Here is a 12,013-nt window from a genome sequence, read left to right as displayed (position 1 = left end):
TAATGGCATAGAAAGCTTGAACTGCTAGCATGTGACTACTGCGGTCTAACCCTCGATGGACACCTGATGGCCATCTTTGACAATTCCCGCTAATGGAAAGGTGACTCCTGTTCACATGACAACTGTTTGCAGTGGTGGTTTCCTGCTGTGGTTAAGGCTATGGTAAACATAAGACTGTGTGGTGAATACATTGTTGTTCACATGTCACAACCTATGACATGGTTACTACTGACATTTCCACTGTGGTCTAAGCTGCGGTGACTGCCTGACTACCTCTACATTCACTTGCAGTAGCCTCACTGCGGTTATGAACCACCGTTAAGGACTGTATTTTTGCATTTTTTTAAATATATGTTTTTACATAGTCTGATAGGTTTTGTAACATAGGTTTACTATTAGAACTAACACCTTTTCCACTTATCATTTAGGACTTAGGTTATGTAGTATAGGTTTATAAAATTAGATTTTTGGACCTTAGTTTAGGATTTAAACCCCTTTACATCACCTTATTAAAACAAACCATTACAATCGATATTATCACATTATGACAATAATCATCAAACACCATATCGACAATATGGACCACATCCACCATGAATAAAATTGAAGACCATACTGGCGAGCTGACGAAGTTGAAGATGAACTTAATTCTCTGGGTACAATGGACTGAAAATATCCTTTTGGATCGATCCTCTCCACTTGAAAGCTTTTGGACCACAAAAGTTTTGATTTAAGTAGATATCAGGTGCCAGTACAGTTCCCTCACTCTTCCAATCTCCATCCACCTTTCCTTGCTTGGATTCATGCCCTTGAGTCCCACTCGAATATATTCAACATCTCCATGCCTTAAAGTTTGAACCTTCCTGTCGAAGATGGTATCTTCTTTCAAATCATTCATATCATCAGGTGCAAAATCATCAACAGTCAGAATATGTGTATCTTCCTCGGGATCCATGATCACCAGAGGTTCATACAACTTCAGATTTTCTACATTTACAACTGAGTAAATATGCATGTAAGGAGGTAAATCTAATCCAAAATTCATTATTTCCAATCTTCTCAACAATCTTGCAAGGACCATACCTGATGGGTTTCAGTTTCTTACCTTCACCTTTCAACCTGTCTTTACTAATATATAACCATACCTGATCACCAGACTGAAAGTGATGATCGGCTTGATGCTTTTCATGACGCATTTTGTACATGTCCTGACTCTTCTCTAACTGATCCTGCACTCCTTCATGTATCTACTGTATTTGTTGAATGAACTTAACTACTTTGTTTGCATCATCATCTTCACCCACTTTATCCTCCTCACCGAACATGAAATCCATTGGTGACTTTGGTAGATACCCAAAACATGTTTCGTATGGCGATCGATTAGTCAAAGAATGTAAGGCTAAATTGTAAGCATGCTGCACATAAGGTAAAGATTCATCCCACAACTTAGGATGTTTACTACAACAACCTTGGAGGATATGTATGGTTGCCCCATTCACCACTTCTGTTTGTCTGTCAGTCTATGGATGAAAAGTTGCGCTCTTCTTCAGCTTTGTGTCCATGAGTCCCCACAAAGTGGACCAAAACTCTTCTACAAAACGAGTGTCTCAATCAGAAATAATGGAAGTAGGTAACCCAAATTAACCCATACCTATTCGAAGAACATATTTGTAGTCTGTTCAACAGTCACTTACTTTTTGCACGGAACAAGAATGCACATATTGTTGAATCTGTCAACCACAACATACCTGTAATCATTCCCTCTCCTAGACATAGGAAGTCCTCCTAAAAAATCCATGGAAATGTTGTCCCATGGTCATAAAGGAACTGGAAGTGGCATGTGCAAACTGATTTTTTGATTGCTTGGCTTGTTGGTCGAACACATCACACATCCTTTAATGTACTTAACAATTGTTTCATACATGCGAGGCTAGTAAAAATACCTTTGAATTTGTGCCATTCTTTTTCTTACTCCAAAATGTCCTGAAATGCAAGAAGAATGTTCTTCCCAAATAACATGTGCTCTCTCTGTTTGTGGTATGCACAAATTACCTAGATGATATAACAATCTATCATGAATATGATAATTGACTTCTTCCACGTGAGAACCATGAGTTAGTGATTCATAAATATCTTTGAAATCAACATCTGTACTATATTGTTCTATATAACTTTCATGTTTTAAAGAACTATTCTGCAGCACTATTGAAGCATTCAAAGATGGTCTAGACAACATATCAAATATTACTTTGTTTGTGACACCTTTCTTGTACTTAATTACTAAGTGAAATTGATGAAGAAATCCCATCCATCTGTAATGACGAGATTGTTGCAACTTAGTTTGAAACTGAAGGTATTGATGCGGTTGATGATCTGTGTGAATCATTCCTAACCCATTAAATAATGTTTCCATTTCTTAACACTTTCAACCAAAGCAAACAGTTCTTTATCATATGTAGGATAATTCATTACTGCCTTAGAAAATGTTTCAGAATGAAAACAAATTGGTTTCCCTTTTCTAAGTAAGACTACACCCATTGCATAACCACTAGCATCTGTTTCAATTTCGAATGGCTATTGAAGATCTGGTAAAGCTAAGATTGGTGTTATGACAATTTTATGCTTAAGTGTATGAAATTTTTTTTTTTCCTCCCCACTGAAAGGGAACTTCAGAACCTATTAAAGCATGTAATGGTGATGCAATAAAAGAAAACTGAGCAATAAATTTCCTCCAATACTGAATTGCACCTATAAAACTTCTAACTTCAGTCACATTCTATGGTCTTGGCCACTTAACAAGCACATCAATTTTAGCTGGATCAATTTTCAAACTCCCACCTCCAACTATGTAACCAAGATAATTCAGTGAAGTTTTCCCAAACTCACATTTGGAAAGTTTAAGGTACAATTTTTCCCTGTGCAACACTTCAAAAACTTGCTTAACATGCCTAACATGCTCTTACATACTAGAACTAAAAACTAGAATATCATCTAAGTAGATTATGAAAAATTTATCAATGTATGGGTGGACTACATCATTCATAACCCGCATGAAAGTTGTTGGCGCATTACAAAAACCAAAAGGCATTACTAACCATTCAAAAAGTCCCTCCCTAGTTTTGAATGCAGTTTTCTAGATATCATTTTCTACAATGCAAATTTGACGATACCCACTTCTTAAATCTAACTTAGTGAAATAAACAACAATTTTCAGTTGATCAAGTAAATCATCTATCTTGGGAAGAGGATACATGTTTTTGATTGTGATTTTGCTTAAGGTCCTAAATTCGACACACATTCTCCATGTCCCATCTTTCTTAGGAATCAAAATTATGGGTGAGCCACATGGAGATGAACTGGGTAGAATAAAACTGTTTTCAATCAATTCCCGGATTTGTTTCTTTATTTCTTCGTTCTCTATAACTGACATGCGATATATTCTGATATTAGGAAGAGGTGCATCAGACATCAATTATATCTCATGTTGTATTTATCAGTTATGAGGAAGATGTTTTGGTTCTTTAAATAGACTTGGAAAATATTCTACCACTTTAACCAAACTATCTTTAAACTAAGACTCACAACATGAAAAAGCATCATGTAGATCCTTATGTTGTTCTTTTACAACCATGAGTACATACTTCTTACTTGAACTTATTAATCGCTTCATCTGATTAACTGAAACTAAATCCAAATGTGATTTGAGTTTGTGTGCCATAATAATATATTCACTCCCATCTTTCTTAAGGTGATATTTATGCTCTTTCCTATGAAACACTACATCATGACCATAGAGATAAGGACTTCCTAGCACTAATTCACATATGTATGCTAGAATCACATCTAAATCCAGTTCATCAATGTAATTAGTTGTAATGAAAACATTTAATTGACACTGCTTTGTGACATTAATACGAATTTCTTTATTTAGCGAACCTAATGGGTATGGTCTTGGATGATTTTGTGTCTCCAAACCCAATTTCTTAACTAAATCTTCAACTATTAAGTTTTCCTTTGCTCCATTGTCAAATAATGTATCTATTTTATTGTGCTTAGAAGTTATCCTTATATGAAATAATTCAATCCTTTTATCCTCATTGAGATGATTTATGTTTGAAGAAGGTGCAGACGTACAAGAACTTGAACGAGTGTTAGAAGTTTTACCTGTCAAAACCATTGCGGTTATTTTACCTTCATCACCTGAGTCAGAGCCTAGACCTTGTTGGAATTCTAGATTAGCCTTCTTTTCACCTTTCTTCTTCTGGAAATTCTTTGGTTTGAGTTCTGGGTGAATTTTCCAACATTTGGATTCATCATGTCCGATCCTCTGGCAATGAGTACAAGTAGGTCTTTCACTTTCCTTCTCAGCTATTTTTGATCTCTTTCCCTTCAAATTTCTCTTCCTCTTTCTGTCTTTGGAATCCTTGACTTTGAACTGCTTAGATGTTTTCAGTGAACACTTGAAAAGTCTACCACCTAATTCAATATGTATGGCTTGAACATACACTTCACTAAAGTCATCATTATTAAACATCAATAATTAATGTTGTAAATATGAATGTAAACTGCCAAAGTACTTTAATAAAGTTTCACATGTATCCAATGGAATAGCAAGTGCCAAAGCTTTCTTCCTGAACTCCTAAGTAAACTCTTGAATATTCTACCCCTTCCCTTTCCTCAAATGTTGCCAATCAATAACAACTTGCTGCATGTATCCGAAAGGATAGAATTGCTTTTTGAGAGCTTTTAAAACCCTAGACCATGAAGAGATGACTTTACCTTTCCGCTTTACATATATTTGAGTTTTAATTTCCCACCAGATTAAAGTGGTTCCCCCCATTCTAAGTGTAGTTAATTGAATTTTTGTCTTTTCATCAGAAATTTTCTGAATACACCAATACACTTCTAACTTCTTAATCCAGTTATCTAACTTTTCAGGATTCATTTTTCCATCATAAATAGGTAACCAAAATTTTACATCAAGTTTCAAAAGAGATGATTCCTTAGGTTTCTTTTCTGTTTCAGAATCATAATTGGAAGAAGAAGAAGAAGAAGAAGAAGAAGATGATGATGATGGAGTTGATGGAGGAAAAGGAGGTTTATCAACCTTTCCTTTTCCCTTGTCCCTTTTTGATGTCTTTGAAGAAGAAGCTGCATCTCTCGCATTCTTATCTTCGTAGAGTTCCCCCAACATCTGTTGCATGCTCAAAAGCACTTTCTGAAATTGTTCCTCACACATCTTCTCTTCAAGAGTTTCACCTACATCAAATCCTGTCATTGTCAATTTATGAGTAACTTTTCACTTTCCAATCTCTCGATCAAACTCCTCAAGTGTTCCTTCTCCACGTCGCGACTTAGACCTGGTTAACATTCACTAGAAAAAATTCTACAAAACACAACCTGCTCTGATACCAAATTATATAATCTGATATTGATCATAAACTAAACTGAAGTAGAATTGATTATTTTCCAACAATGAATTGATCGTTAACCTTATATGTTGAATGTGGAAGACTGAAGGAAAGTAGTTGATTCAAGACTTAATCAAGAACTTAAGAAACATAATTAAACATAAATTTGAAACAAAAATAGAGATAGAAGATAGCAAGCATTGATTACAGAGTTTGTCCCTGATGGAATATGTCTCCGGGTCCGCTTTCAAGATGGGCGTTTGCTTTATTAGGATTGATCAAAAGAGGTCTTTTACATAGAAAAAACACCAAACTGAATGTACACACAAGCACTTTTAGTCTCCTTCAATAGAAATCTCTCTCTCCTAGCTTTCTAATGCCTATCTTAGTTCCCAATTCTGCCTCAGAACGACCAAGATACACTGAAAACAACAATTGCCTCTTTGGCTCAACATCTGCATACAAGTCTCAAAATCACTCTAATTCCATTCTATATGATCAAAAAGTTGAATTTATAGCTCCTTAGGTTCATTCGAACTCCTAATGCCAAACTTAGGCATGTATGGCTTGCATTAAAGGTCGAATGTCTAGGTATTGTTACAAGAGGACACCTTAGGATAAGGTTACATGGTGGTTGAATTTATTTAGAACAAAACCAATAGTAAAAACCCAAAATGAACTTTTGATAAGAGATATTCTGCTAGCGGTCAGGTAACAGTGTGGAAATCCTGAACTGCTAGCATGTGATTGTCGCGGTCTAACCCCCGACGGACACCTGGCGGTCATCTCCGGTGGTTCCGACTAATGGCGCGGTGACTCTTATTCACACGACAATTGTTTGCAGTGGCAGTTTCCTGCTGTGGTTAAGGTTGCGGTAAACATAAGACTATGCGGTGAATACATTGTTGTTCACATGTCACAAACTCTGACACGGTTACTACTTACATTTCCACTACGGTCTAAACTGCGGTGACTCCCTGACTACCTCTGCATTCAATTGCTGCGGTCCTACTGCAGTTATGACCTGTGGTTAGGAACTATATTGTTACATTGCTTATAAATATATGTTTTTACATAGTCCGATAGGTTTTATGCATTAGGTTTTGTAACATAGGTTTGGTGCTAGGAATAACACCTTTGCCACTTAGCATTTAGGACTTAGGATATGTAGTATAGGTTTATAAACTTAGGTTTTTAGATATTAGTTTAGGATTTAAACCCCTTTACATCACCTTATTAAAAAAAACCAATACAATCGATATTGTCACATTATGACAATAATCATCAAACACCATATCGACAATTTGGACCACATCCACCATGAATAAAGCTGAAGACCATACTAGTGAGATGACAAAGCTAAATATGAACTTAACTCTCTCGATACAGTAGACTAACAAGATCCTTCGGGATCACCAAGAGAAGTAATGTGCCCTGAAAAAAATAAATACGCTCCAAACAAATATTCTGAATTAGAGATACTCCAATTTGGAATACAGTGTCTTAAAGAAATTGCTTCTTTTTCAAGGGAATATGTTGCTCCTTGTCTACTCCAAATTCTATGATACCATTCCAACCCTATGATGCCACTGAATAGTACAAAATGTTGCACATAATGGTGTTCGAACATTGCATATAATGGTGTATAGAAATTGCATACAATGGTGTATTAACATTGCATATAATGGAGAAATGAACGATGCATACAATGGTGAAATGAATGGTGCATACAACATTGGTGGTGTTACTACATTATATAAATGCTGGTAAAATGAATGTTGGTGGAATGAACGATGGTGAAATAAACATGAGTGGAATAAATCTTGGTGAAATGAACGTTGGTGGTGTTAATACATTATATAAACATTGCAATGAACATTGTTGTTAATACGTTATATACATGATATGATGAAATGAACACTCGAGGTATCATTATATAAAAGATATGGTCAAATGAACGCGTATTAATGTTGGAGGTATCTTTATAATGGAAAATGAACGTTGGAGTAATAACACATTATAATAACGTTAGAGGTATCATTATTAATGTTGGAGGCATCATTAAAATAACGTATTAACGCTTAATGCATATAATATGTATATGTAATTATGATGGAGTATTACCCATCCTGTAGTATGATTAATCTAATTGTACCAACCACTTGACCTTTGCTCTCATACTCCTAGGGAACAAAAATCTAAAAAAAAAATTATGAGTGACTGCTCAATGCTAGGCCTCAACACTTCTGTAATGTCATTGTAATAACATATTATCCCTTCTCCACACCATTGACATGTGAAATGAACGTTGGGGGACACCTTTGTAATATTTTGTAGTGTTGGAATACTAGTCATTTGATTTACAACATTGGATGTAGTGCTTTAAAGAATGAGTTACATTATGACTTTCAATCATTATATTAATAGGTAGTTGTGAATGATTGAACCATGAATTTACATTCTTCCATTCTTCCGTGGATGTTGGTCGATATAATGCTCCAATACTTAGTATCTCCATAGTCGATAAGCAATATTACAGTGTCATATAATATTATCCACCCAATGATAGTCTATAATCTAGTACGAAATGACATTATTCATCTAGACTTGATACTTCAGGTCAAACATATTAATGTTGTAATGCTCCATTCAAAATTTATTCAGTATCCAGTAAATGTGTAATGCTCCATTCACTGTGAACGTTGTAATTTATTCTATGTTGGGGATTTTTAATCAATGTTGGAGCATGTATCAAATTCATCATTATATTCCAACACTATCCATTCAACCATTTGTATCATAATAATACCATTTATACCATTTCTATAATGATCCCATTACAATAATAACATTGTGCCAAGAGTAGTGATATCACAAATAATGTTGAGCCAAATGAGTCTATGCCAAGGTTATTCATAAATTTGTTTCATGAATGTTGTTGTAATTTTCATAGGTAGATTCCCATATCTTTCATCAAATTTATTGAGGAAGCCGCAATAAATATGTCATTCACAATGTATAGAATTAGGGTACACAACCCTAATTATCATATAGATCATTATATACTCAAATATACTTATCATATGCCATATTATGATTGACCATTTGCAATAGTAGTGTATTTATGTTGGGCTGCCCATATTCATTACCCTTTTGTCTCCTATCATCCTGTTCCCATTCTATCTCCTGCCATTTTGTACCTATCATTACTAAAACACTGTTTCTTCTTCCTTGTGACACCTTTTCTTCAACAACTCATTCTCTCCAGTACATAGGTGAATTACTTTGAGCACTCAATTCTCTTTGGGTTTCCATTTCCTTCCTAGTGCTTACTCTAAGTTTTCTTGATCTCTTAGAGATCTCCCTTTTTCTTTGAAGATTTTCAATGCATGTAATTAATCAATGCTAATGATGTCCTTTTCAATGGAATCTACTGCTAGCCTTTTGTTTAACAATTTGTTGTTCTCAAATTTTTCTTAGTACTGAATGCCCAGAAACTGCATCTTAATGACTAAAGAGAATATATTTTGCAATACACTAGATTCAAATGTCAGTCCATTTTCTTGTTATAGGGTACATGAATTTTATTTTCTGCATCTTCTATAGATATGGATAATGATCTATTCGTATGATTCCATTTCTTATTTTGTAAAGTTGCTGATGAATTGACTCTTCATTTAAATTTTCAAATGTAGGAATTTTTTCTTCTTCACCTATGATGTTGATGATTTAAAAATTTTCCTCCATAATCTCACTTTGAATCTTCTTGCACTTTAATTATATAGCATTAATATCATCCAAATATGTATGGTCATAACACTGAAGCTAAAGGATTTGGAGAAATCCTGGTGATGCAATAGTAGTGTATTTATGTTGGGCCGCCCATATTCATTACCCTTTTGTCTCCTGTCATCCTGTTCCCATTCTATCTCTTGCCATTTTGTACCTATCATTACTAAAACACTGTTACTTCTTCCTTGTGACACCTTTTCTTCAACAACTCATTCTCTCCAATACATGGGTGAATTACTTTGAGCACTCAATTCTCTTTGGGTTTCCATTTCCTTCCCAGTGCTTATTCTAAGTTTTCTTGATCTCTTAGAGATCTCCCTTTTTCTTTGAAGATTTTCAATGCATGTAATTAATCAATGCTAATGATGTCCTTTTCAATGGAATCCACTGGTAGCCGTTTGTTTAACAATTTGTTGTTCTCAAATTTTTATTAGTATTGAATGCCCAAAATTTGCATCTCAATGACTAAAGAGAATATATTTTGCAATACACTAGCTTCAAATTTCAGTCCATTTGCTTGTGCATAGGCCCCTATACTACTAGTGTAACCCCTTATTGTTATTAGCACAACCCACTTATTATATTGATGTACCCATGTAGTGCCCATATTGTTACTCTTGTGCCCCATAGAAGTCCACTATTGTTATTATTGTGCCCTTACATTATTATTGTTATGTCGGCTCTGATTATTATGTTATGACCCCTTAGACTCCTATATATAGAAAGGATGTATTTTCATTTGTATCATCCAAGAATTGTTCATTTATGTAATGTAAAGGAGGTTTCCCCCTCGAAGAGGCTGAATTCTAAGGCGTTGATCTATCTTTTCTTGAGCTGGTTTCATAACATTTGGTATTAGAGCTTTGGATTCTAGGGTTTTTCTGCTCCAAACAGGTCATTGTGGCATTTTCGCTATAACTTGTTTTCTGCAATATTTCAGAAGTTGCAAAAAAAACCCATTTGAGAAGAAATCATGCCGAACCGTGGATACACATTTCAGATCTTTTCACGCTATATTTTCGGAGATATGATCTGAGGAAGTTGGTCTTTTTGCAGACTCCTGAATTACATTGCAAACAAGTGACCTGGGGAAAATCATCATAACTTTCTTTCTGAGCATCAGATTGAAATTTCACAAGAAGGTACAGAAAGAGGATGGAATTTAGTATTCTTGTATATATTTTTTAGAGTCAAAGGTCGAAAAATTGACACGTGTCACTTCATACAAGTTCGCTCTTCTGGAAAGGTCTATAATCAAATGATCTTGGGAGATTGTGCATAACTCTTTCTTGGGGAATCCAATTTCAATCAAACCAGTGGCATTAGAAAGAGGACACAGAGGGCTACTACAGGTAGCAATTTTAGAACTTAAATATTTGAACATACAAAGTTACAGTCGTTTCAAGATCGAGGTCCTAAAATCAAGAAAAATCAAGATGAGGAAGTTTGATGGCAAGGATCCGGTAAATTGGATGCTTCAGATGGAGCAATACTTTGATCTACATGGTGTACCACTGTTACAAAAGGTATGTATTGCATCTTCATATTTAGAACCGGATCAATTTTTATGGTATAAAGGGCTTTGTTCTCGTAAACAACTTGTTACGTGGTCAATTCTCATGGAGGAAATGATAGCACATTATGAGGATACAAAGAGAAACACCTTCTTTAGAGCAACAGCATAACAATTGGAAAGAGTAAAAAGCCTTTGTGACATATTTGAAAGTAAAATTATGGCAACAAGGAAGTCTACCTCTCACAAATATAAAGATGGATGTGTTGTTTCTCCTAGCCTTCCACAACCTACAAGGGTTACACCACAACAATTGGAAGAAAAAAGAGAAAAAGGGATTTGTTACAATTGTGATAGCAAATGCACTAAAGGTCATAAGTGTGCTGAGAAGAAATTATTTTACATAGAGTATGAAGAGGAGGAAGAAAAGGATCAAGAAACATCAAAAGAAGAGGATATATGCCAGGACGCGACACCGGAGAAAGAAGAAATGAATCAGAACATATCTTGTAAACTATTGGCAAGAATGACCACTCCTCAAAATCTCAAGATAGAAGGACATATCAAGAAGAGAAAGGTGCAAGAAGTGAAAGAGCACATCAAGAAAGAAGAAATGAATCCAACCATATCTTGTAATTCACTGGTCAAAATTACCACTCCTCAAACTATCATGATAGAAGGACATATCAAGAAGAAAAATGTTCAAGAAGTGAAAGATCACATCGAGCGTCAAGAAATGAATTCAACCATATCATGTAAAGGATTGGAAGAAATTACCACACCTCAAACTCTAATGATAGAGGGACATATCAAGAAGAAAAAGGTTCAAGCAGTGAAAGATCACATCGAGCATCAACAACAAGTTCTCCAACTTTTAAAGGATAAGGCCACTTCGGTGCAAAATCAAATGAAACAACAGGTAGATCAACATCATAGTGAAAAATATTTTGATGTAGGCGATTGGGTATTTTTACTGCTAATCAAGCTATTCATGAGAAGGAAATGTTGGCAATACTACATGCACTTAAAAAATGGCGACCTTACCAAATGGGAAGACTCTTCAAGGATGAGGATGTGGAAGCATTGTTTTTTTCTATTTCTATTATCCAACCAGATTGGATAAACGAAGCAAGGGATGAATGGAAGAAGGACAAAGAAGTATGGCCACTTATTCAAAAGTTGCAAAAGATCCCAATTCAAACAATATTGCCAGAAATTGAAGAGGAAGGAAAAACCATATTGGAACCTGGAGTAGTCACAGAAAAAAGAACCCGACAGCTACGAAATCGATCAATTT

The sequence above is a fragment of the Pinus tabuliformis genome, chromosome Q, assembly GCF_031772625.1.
Source record: "Pinus tabuliformis cultivar Carrire ecotype Pingquan chromosome Q, CPIR1, whole genome shotgun sequence".
NCBI classification, from domain to species: domain Eukaryota; kingdom Viridiplantae; phylum Streptophyta; class Pinopsida; order Pinales; family Pinaceae; genus Pinus; species Pinus tabuliformis.
This window is presented reverse-complemented; position numbering follows the sequence as displayed.